At 28.5% G+C, this 9,462-nt stretch overlaps 3 non-coding genes across 3 annotated transcripts; all 3 read left to right on the top strand.

Moving 5' to 3' along the window:
• The first annotated feature begins 1,944 nt into the window (after window positions 1–1,944).
• LOC123303935 lies at window positions 1,945–4,144 on the top strand. Its single transcript, XR_006536001.1, has one exon. It is a non-coding gene; the product is annotated as a small subunit ribosomal RNA (ribosomal RNA).
• A 974-nt stretch (window positions 4,145–5,118) lies between these two features.
• On the top strand, window positions 5,119–5,273 carry LOC123303934. Its single transcript, XR_006536000.1, has one exon. It is a non-coding gene; the product is annotated as a 5.8S ribosomal RNA (ribosomal RNA).
• A 2,653-nt stretch (window positions 5,274–7,926) lies between these two features.
• On the top strand, window positions 7,927–8,045 carry LOC123303932. The gene has a single exon (XR_006535999.1). It is a non-coding gene; the product is annotated as a 5S ribosomal RNA (ribosomal RNA).
• Window positions 8,046–9,462: the final 1,417 nt, after the last annotated feature.

Genomic DNA, 9,462 nt, shown 5'->3' with positions numbered 1-9,462 from the left:
ACATTTTTGAGTTTGAAACAAGGAATTCTTTCTCTTTAAGTACTATATATGATGGTGTACTATTAATATCACAAGTTATGACTTATAATTTATATGTATATAATGACACATATTATTACTGTACCATACGAATAGAGTATCTTAATAGATTTTATACATATATTTATTGTGATTTTTAATAGTTTTATTTATAATAAATTGAATATATTGTATATGTGTCATATGTTGTATAGAGTATGGTTATCGGTAGTAAAATGATAATATGAGTTTGAAATTGTGAATAAAATGTATTTTAGCTATATAAGCTATATAAATGTATTTAAATTTTAATTTTTAGATATAAAATTTTATTTTTAGATATAAAATTTTATTTTTAGATATTAAAATAGTTTAATGTCTTTGAGATATATATATAGTATAGTATATGTCAGTAATAATAATTTGAGTTTAAAGCAACGGGTTTTATGTCTTTAATATATATAATATATATGTATGTCAGTAATAATAATTTGAGTTTAAAGCAACGGGTTTTATGTCTTTAATATATATAATAGAAATGTATGTCAGTAATAATTAGTTGAGTTTAAAGCAACGGGTTTTATGTCTTTAATATATATAATAGAAATGTATGTCAGTAATAATAATTTGAGTTTAAAGCAACGGGTCTTATGTCTTTAATATATATAATAGAAATGTATGTCAGTAATAATTAGTTGAGTTTAAAGCAACGGGTTTTATGTCTTTAATATATATAATAGAAATGTATGTCAGTAATAATAATTTGAGTTTGAAGCAACGAGTTTAATGTCTTTGAGATATATAATGGATGGTGTAAGTGTATAAAAATATATAATAGTAATTATGTGTTATAAGAAATATATTTTGGTTATGATAGCATATTAAAGTAACACGCCAAACTTTTTCTATACACATAATATATACAAAATTATATATATTCAAAATATACTGGATGATAATCAGTTTGGTTTATTTTGTATATATATTAAAAATTTTTTTTTACACATGTATGCATATTTATTATTATATGAAATTTTTATCTCAGTTTTAATAAATATGTATTGAAATAAATAATAATACAATCTTATATATATTGATAATAGTCTGGATGGTAATCAGTTTGGATTATTTTGATATTAAATATTGTATTATTATTTTTTGTAAGAAAAACCTCTATATGTATATCTATTTATATCAATAATATTTTTATTTTTATTAAATTATTGATTATAAAATAGAATAACATATAAATTTATGTATTTTTTTTTGGTCAAAGCAAGTTCATGGGTTATAAGTTTTAAACTTTACACTCTGATATGAGCACACAAAATTTATATAAAAATTATTATTTATAAATAATATTACATTGACTCACCTCATACCAAGCGAGAATATTAAGTGTTATTATAACGTTTTTTATTTAAAATTAACTTTTTAAATAAAATTAAAAAATAAATGACGCTTTCAATCTAGCGACGAGTATGAGAAAATGTTTGAAATATTTTAAGACCCATTTGGTGATGGTCTGACAAGAAATTATAATTATTTTATTTTTTTTATTTTTTATTCAATAATATTTATTATGAATAACATTTATTATATATTTCTTTTTGTAAAAGCAAAAAAATTATATAAATGACATAATAAATATATATTTGAAAAAAAAAAAGAAAAAATTAATAATAATATATATATCTCATATGTTTTTTCTATTAATTTTAAAACAATAGAGATATTAAAAAAAAAAAAAAAAATTTATATCAGTAATGGGTGAGACCATCTGATATTTAAAATGAAATTGTAATAATAATATTATTATATATTAATAATTATTATATGAAAATTTTTTTTCTTATAATAAGAAAACAAAAAAAAAAATATCATATATATATTTATTATATATTTAATATTATAAATACAAATAGTTCCCTGGTTGATCCTGCCAGTAGTCATATGCTTGTCTCAAAGATTAAGCCATGCATGTCTCAGTACAAGCCAAATTAAGGTGAAACCGCGAAAGGCTCATTATATCAGTTATGGTTCCTTAGATCGTACCCCACATTTACTTGGATAACTGTGGTAATTCTAGAGCTAATACATGCAAACAGAGTTCCGACCAGAGATGGAAGGAATGCTTTTATTAGATCAAAACCAATCGGTGTAAATTTTCAATTTGCATCGTTTCGAATTTGGTGACTCTGAATAACTTTAAGCTGATCGCACGGTCAGCGTACCGGCGACGCATCTTTCAAATGTCTGCCTTATCAACTGTCGATGGTAGGTTCTGCGCCTACCATGGTTGTAACGGGTAACGGGGAATCAGGGTTCGATTCCGGAGAGGGAGCCTGAGAAACGGCTACCACATCCAAGGAAGGCAGCAGGCGCGCAAATTACCCACTCCCGGCACGGGGAGGTAGTGACGAAAAATAACGATACGGGACTCATCCGAGGCCCCGTAATCGGAATGAGTACACTTTAAATCCTTTAACGAGGATCCATTGGAGGGCAAGTCTGGTGCCAGCAGCCGCGGTAATTCCAGCTCCAATAGCGTATATTAAAGTTGTTGCGGTTAAAAAGCTCGTAGTCGAATCTGTGTCCTACACTGTTGGTTCAATGCTCGCGTATTGTTTAACTAGCATGTTATGTGGGACGTCCTACCGGTGGGTGGTATAGATTATATATAAAATATTACATATTTTAATGTTATTATTTATTTAATGCATTTTATATATAAATATTTTTATTATGTAATTTATCGTAAGTGTTTAACCGTTAAGAGCGGTGACAGCCCCCAATTGCAATCCCGTTGCGGTGCTCTTAATTGAGTGTCGAGATGGGCCGGTACGTTTACTTTGAACAAATTAGAGTGCTTAAGGCAGGCTAAAATTTTGCCTGAATATTGTGTGCATGGAATAATGGAATAGGATCTCGGTTCTATTTTGTTGGTTTTCGGAATATCCGAGATAATGATTAATACGGACAGATGGGGGCATTCGTATTGCGACGTTAGAGGTGAAATTCTTGGATCGTCGCAAGACGGACAGAAGCGAAAGCATTTGCCAAAAATGTTTTGATTGATCAAGAACGAAAGTTAGAGGTTCGAAGGCGATCAGATACCGCCCTAGTTCTAACCATAAACGATGCCAGCTAGCGATCCGCCGAAGTTCCTCCGATGACTCGGCGGGCAGCTTCCGGGAAACCAAAGCTTTTGGGTTCCGGGGGAAGTATGGTTGCAAAGCTGAAACTTAAAGGAATTGACGGAAGGGCACCACCAGGAGTGGAGCCTGCGGCTTAATTTGACTCAACACGGGAAACCTCACCAGGCCCGGACACCGGAAGGATTGACAGATTGAGAGCTCTTTCTTGATTCGGTGGGTGGTGGTGCATGGCCGTTCTTAGTTGGTGGAGCGATTTGTCTGGTTAATTCCGATAACGAACGAGACTCTAGCCTGCTAAATAGACGTACTTTACCGGCATCTCAAGGCCCATCAACTGTTTAATTTCCTATATCATTCCTATTTTCATGTGTGTGCGCGCTCATATATTGTATTTATATATATGCATATATTTTTGAGATTTTAAACGATCAAGATTATATTTTGTATATATTGTGCTTTATGTGTGTTATGCATATGTTATGGGTGTATGGGTATGTGCAGTTTTTTGATGTGGTTTTTACTGCCGGCGTACAAATAATTCTTCTTAGAGGGACAGGCGGCATTCTAGCCGCACGAGATTGAGCAATAACAGGTCTGTGATGCCCTTAGATGTTCTGGGCCGCACGCGCGCTACACTGAAGGAATCAGCGTGTTCTCTCCCAGGCCGAAAGGTCCGGGTAATCCGCTGAACCTCCTTCGTGCTAGGGATTGGGGCTTGCAATTGTTCCCCATGAACGAGGAATTCCCAGTAAGCGCGAGTCATAAGCTCGCGTTGATTACGTCCCTGCCCTTTGTACACACCGCCCGTCGCTACTACCGATTGAATGATTTAGTGAGGTCTTCGGACTGGTACGCGGCAATATTTCTGATATTGCCGATGTTGCTGGGAAGATGACCAAACTTGATCATTTAGAGGAAGTAAAAGTCGTAACAAGGTTTCCGTAGGTGAACCTGCGGAAGGATCATTAACGATATATATATAAAATATATATTTATTTATATTTTTTGTATTGTTTTTAAATATTCCAAAAAAAATAAAAATATTATTGATAAGAAATATTTTTTTTTTTTTTAACAAAATAACATATTAATATGTAATTTTCTCAAAAATATATAATAGTAATTATGTGTTAAAAGAGATTTATTTTGGTTATGATAGCGCATATTAAAGTAATACGCCAAACTTTTTTTATACACATAATATATCTATACATATAATATAGAGAATATTATATAAATATTAATAATATTTTTTGTTACATATAAAATATTTTTATATTCAATATTATTATAATTATTAAACAATAATTATTAATAAAATCTATAAATAATTTCTCTTATAAAAAAGTGAAATTAAAAATAGAATATATTGAAATTATTTGTTTATATGTATATAATCTCTATTAAGAAAAATAAAATAAGATTATAATTGATATAATCTATATTTTTATTTTTCTATGTTATATAATAAAAATAAAGAAAACACAAGATAAAATTTTTTTAAAGAATAAAATTTATTTTAAATTTAAATTTCTTTATATTTTGTCTTGATATTTCTTCTTTTTTTTTATTAAAAGTTATTATGTTAAAAAACAAACCCATTTGTTTTGTACCATATTAATATTATATATATTTTTATGTAGAAAATAATTTATAAAAAAAAAATAAATAAATACATTTCTATAAAATATACCAAATATTAATTATTATATCTAGCTAGCACTAACAAAAATATCAAAAATGTTATGTATATATTTATTAATACCATAATATCTTTAATTTATATATATATATTTAAAATAAAATATATAATTTATATTCTAGAAAAATTTTTTTATTTTAAAAGAATTTATAAAGATATATAAATTAATAATTTTATTTTTTATATTAAAAATAAAGATTATTATTAATAATAATACTTACATTTAAAATTTAAAAAGATTACCCTGGACGGTGGATCACTTGGCTCGTGGGTCGATGAAGAACGCAGCTAATTGCGCGTCAACTTGTGAACTGCAGGACACATGAACATTGACATTTCGAACGCACATTGCGGTCCTTGGATACTGTTCCCGGACCACATCTGGCTGAGGGTCGTATACATTATATTATAATATAATAAAAGATTATTTTACATAAAATTTTTTTTTTTATGAAAAAGAAATTTATCAATAATTAAAAAAGAAAATTTATTTTTTCATATTTAATTATAAATTGATAAATAAAATTTTTATAAAAGAAATGTAAAATTATTTATATATGAATGTTTTACGCCAAATATAAGAAAAAAATAAATATAAAATGTTTTTAATAGCATTTAAAATTTATATATTTTTTATTATTTGTCGACATTTTTAAATTAATATATCAATATTATTTTTTATCATTTATATATAATATTATAAAACTTTATGTTAATAATAATATTAATAATAAATGATATTAATAATATATTTTTAAAATATTAAATAAAGAAGAAAAAGAAAAATATTATATATTAATATTTTGTTATGGAATATTTTATTTGTAATAAAATTTTCAATATACTCGAAAAAAATTAATATATATAATTATTTATTTTTTATTTTCTTCTCTTTAGATAAATATAAAAATAATATTATATAATAATATTATAAAAAAATTTGAGTATGAATAATTAAGAAAATTGTTTACTTATAAAATATAACAAAAACATAATATATACAAAAAAAAATTTTTGTTTTAATACTTCTTTAAAAACTTTTACGACCTCAGAGTAGGTGAGATTACCCGCTGAATTTAAGCATATTATTAAGCGGAGGAAAAGAAACTAACTAGGATTCCCTTAGTAGCGGCGAGCGAACAGGGATAAGCCCAGCACTGAACCCCGTGGCTGATAAACAGACACTTGGGGAATGTAGTGTTTAGGAAGATTCAATATAAACCTATTGTTTATATAATACATCCAAGTCCATCTTGAATGGGGCCATATACCCATAGAGGGTGCCAGGCCCGTAGTGATTATTATTGGATGATAGGTGAATCTTTCCTTAGAGTCGGGTTGCTTGAGAGTGCAGCTCTAAGTGGGTGGTAAACTCCATCTAAGGCTAAATATTACCACGAGACCGATAGCGAACAAGTACCGTGAGGGAAAGTTGAAAAGAACTTTGAAGAGAGAGTTAAAGAGTACGTAAAACCGTTCAGGGGTAAACCTGAGAAACCCGAAAGGTCGAAAGATGAGATTCATTTACTTTTTATCGTTAATCAACCAACTTGTACTAGCATGTGACAAAAAATTTTTATTAGGAATTTTGTATTTTTAGTAAAAATATATGCACTGCTGTATATTGTTAATTGTATGATAACGAGGTATGCACTTCTCATCTTGTAGGACGTTGCGACCCATTAAATATTAATCTATAGGCATTGGTGCGTTGATTAATGTACAATATTATTTTTTTTGGATAATATTTTGTGTATGTTAAACGCCTATGTTTCTTGATTAATTGTTTGATGGTATTAATTATAAATTGATATTGAGCCGCGTTATTAACGCGTTCAGATCCACCACGAGTATAAATAGGTTTTTTTTTATTAAAACATATTATATATACGGATTTTATGCCGTTATATGATACTATTTAACTGTCAGTAGGTGTATGATAATGAACTGGCTCATTTTTTTTTTATTAAAAATTTATCTGTCAGCGACGATATAGCTTTGGGTACTTTCAGGACCCGTCTTGAAACACGGACCAAGGAGTCTAGCATGTACGCAAGTCATTGGGAATAAAATATTTTTTCATCGAAATATTTATAAAAATTTTTATGAAACCCAAAGGCACAATGAAAGTAAATATTATATTATATTATTAATTAATAAAAGAACGTGGTGGTTCATCATTACAAGCAATTAAAAAATATTTAGCTGCAAATTATAAAGTGGATTCTGATAAAATTTCACCATTTATTAAAAAATATTTAAAAGCTGCTGTAACTGAGGGAGCCTTGGTACAAACTAAAGGTAAAGGTGCATCTGGTTCATTCAAATTGGCTGCTTCCGCTTCATCTAATTCTTCAGCTAAATCAAAAGTATCCAAAAAAGAAAGTGGAGCAAAAGGTTCAGCAAAGAGTGCTAAAAGTAAACGGGCACCAAAAGAAAAGAAAGCCACAACTACATCATTGGCAGCCAAAAAGCCTAAAGCAAAAAAAGCGACTCCATCATCATCAACTGCTGCTAAAAAAGTTACTGCAAAATCATCAGCGGCATCAAAAAAAGCACCAGTTAAAGCAAAACCAGCAAAAAGTACAAAATCCGCTGCCAAAAGTAGCCCTGCTCGTAAACCGAAAGCACCAAAAGCTAAGAAAGCTTCTGTTGCCAAATCATCTCCTACAAAAATTAAAAAAGCAGCACCAAAAAAGAAATGATCTGTTACTTTAATAATATATTGAAATATTTCATTATTTTTGCTAAAAAATGAAAATAACATAGGCCTTAATACAGGCCACAAATTAATATTTGATAAGAGTAAATTATTTTTTGTATAAATATTTTATAAAATAATAGTTAAGAAACATTTGCCACAGTCAGTACCACGGATGGGTGGCCACTTGAGAATACTGTGTGCGGTTGCATTTTTATTTAAAATATATGGTATAATAAATAAGTATATATTTAAATTGATTACTTCATTGAAAATTTTAATAATATACTTTAATATTAATGATATTTATGAAAAATATATATTTGTAAAAATTTTCATTTATTACTGGCAACAGCCATACCACGTTGAAAACACCGGTTCTCGTCCGATCACCGAAGTTAAGCAACATTGGGCACAGTCAGTACTTGGATGGGTGACCGCTTGGGAACACTGTGTGCGGTTGCCTTTTTATATTAAAAATATAAATTATTTTTCTTCTTTTCTTTTTTTTTACACACCATATATAAATATATGTTATTTAGAAATGTAAACCTTTTATATTATTCGTCAACAAATAAATATTATTTTTTGTATAAAATTTTATTGCATTTATAACTCATATCATGGTTACTTTAAAGCGAGAAGTTTTTTTAATATTTCAAATGAATATAAAATAATATAAATTTTATGAAATTTATTTATTTTTAGAAATAGCAATCGCTTATAATTATAACAAAATTTTAATAATGTTTAATTTTATTTCAATAATTTATATATATATATATATATATATATATTTTTTAATAAAAATAATATACTCTTATTTAATAATATATGTTGGTCCTATATATAGGACCGAAAATATTTCTTATTTGTTTTTTTTTTTTTTAAATTGTCATTTAAAACGCTTATGCACGTTCTCCACGAATACGTCTTGCCAATTGTATATCCTTAGGCATAATTGTAACACGCTTTGCATGAATTGCGCATAAATTGGTATCTTCAAATAAACCTACTAAATAGGCTTCACTAGCTTCTTGTAATGCCATAACAGCTGAACTTTGGAAACGTAAATCGGTTTTAAAATCTTGTGCAATTTCACGTACTAAACGTTGGAATGGTAATTTACGAATTAACAATTCAGTACTTTTTTGATAACGACGAATTTCTCGTAAAGCTACTGTACCAGGACGATATCTGTGTGGTTTTTTTACTCCACCAGTTGCTGGTGCACTTTTACGTGCAGCTTTCGTTGCTAATTGTTTTCTTGGTGCTTTACCACCAGTTGATTTACGTGCAGTTTGCTTGGTTCTAGCCATTTTCAAATAATAATGTTTTTACAAAAAAACACACAATTTTAAAAATTATATTCGACAATTTGATACTACAAAGTCAAATGTTTAAATGCGAAATAAATGTGTTGTATTTATATTTATATGAAATTTCAAAATTTTTGTTGTCATATCCTATTGGATAGCTATCAGAGTATGGACTAATCAAATTGTATAGGCGTGGCTTAAAAAATCTTTAATGCTTTATATAAAAAGGCACAATTGTACCGGCGCTCACATACATTACAATACTTGTGAGGTTAACACACGTGTTATCCGTTCGTTAAAATATTGTAAATAATTTTTTATTAAAATGACTGGCAGAGGAAAAGGTGGAAAGGGTCTTGGAAAAGGGGGTGCAAAACGTCATAGAAAAGTTTTGCGTGATAATATCCAAGGTATTACAAAACCTGCAATTCGTCGTTTAGCACGACGAGGTGGAGTAAAACGTATCTCTGGTTTAATTTATGAAGAAACACGTGGTGTACTTAAAGTATTCCTTGAAAATGTTATTCGGGATGCTGTTACATATACTGAACACGCAAAACGTAA

The sequence above is a fragment of the Chrysoperla carnea genome (genome assembly GCF_905475395.1).
Source record: "Chrysoperla carnea chromosome X unlocalized genomic scaffold, inChrCarn1.1 SUPER_X_unloc_161, whole genome shotgun sequence".
Lineage (NCBI taxonomy): Eukaryota > Metazoa > Arthropoda > Insecta > Neuroptera > Chrysopidae > Chrysoperla > Chrysoperla carnea.
Note: the sequence above shows the minus strand (reverse complement) of the source record. Positions and strands in the feature narration are given on the sequence as shown.